Source organism: Atheta coriaria, unplaced genomic scaffold (assembly GCF_025399875.1).
Source record: "Atheta coriaria isolate IRGN ID8LTWV9N9 unplaced genomic scaffold, Caltech_Dcor_3.1 hic_scaffold_7_pilon, whole genome shotgun sequence".
In the NCBI taxonomy this organism is placed as follows: domain Eukaryota; kingdom Metazoa; phylum Arthropoda; class Insecta; order Coleoptera; family Staphylinidae; genus Dalotia; species Dalotia coriaria.
Genome location: NW_027045449.1, coordinates 8,595,107 through 8,596,030, shown reverse-complemented (window position 1 = coordinate 8,596,030; position 924 = coordinate 8,595,107). Strand labels below are relative to the sequence as shown.

General features: G+C 36.3%; 1 protein-coding gene across 2 annotated transcripts in view; it reads right to left on the bottom strand.

Moving 5' to 3' along the window:
* LOC135796102 (ras-related protein Rab-37-like) overlaps positions 1 to 924 on the bottom strand; it is an 11,801-nt gene that overhangs the window by 4,000 nt on the left and 6,877 nt on the right. The window lies entirely within an intron of this gene.

The window sequence follows — 924 nt, the reverse complement described above, 5'->3', positions numbered from 1 at the left end:
ATCGAGAAGCAAACCTGAAGCGCAGCACGCCGCACTGTGCACAAGGCACTAAGTGCAGTTTAAATCAATTATTTGCTCAAATATTGAATTTCATTCGACAAATGCTATCAAAATGCAGTAGATTAACTTTGTGCATATTTACTTTTAATTAAACGCAAACTAATAATAACTAATCATATTAACATGTATTATGAATCATTTTTCAGAGAATTAACTAGCAGTTTATATACATTGTGTATCAGAAAATTTGATTTGTTCTACAACGAATTGACATTCTCTGCAACAAATTGTACACGTTAAATGAATATTATGTTGTCTACGTCTCGCCAGACGAGACTTTCCCTTATCCTGATTGATTCAATTTGCGTCTGAAATCTTTTTTTCAGCTTATGCGTGCTTCACATGCGTCAATCTTCTCAGAAAATAACGAAAAAAATAAAGATTTAGGGAGTCTTGATTTGAACAAATTATATTTCGATTTTCGTTTATTTCCCGTAAGCTACGATTTCTTTTATTTCTCCTAAAAGTATTTTTATTATTATTTGCGGCTACTATTTGATTTTGGGAAACTCAGATCTCAAGTTACCTTTTGTACGATATCGTATTGTTCGGAGTCGTCGCGCTTGAGCGATTGCCTGCGCGTGGCAAAGCAGAGCATCGGATCTAATGACAAACCACCACTGGATCCTCTGCTTCCACCGCCGTCAGCATCCACCGTGTCGTCGCCATCGCCACCGTCTCCATCACCGTCCACGTGCGGCTTCACCTGTACCACTTTACGCACATATGTCTCTTCATTTAACATTTTTACCGTTTTTATCACTCAATTAATCAAATACTTTTCCGATTGTAATTCACTTTCTTTCATTTGTTATCATGCAATCAACGTCTAATAATAGTTGAAGTCTTGTAATAAATCTAACA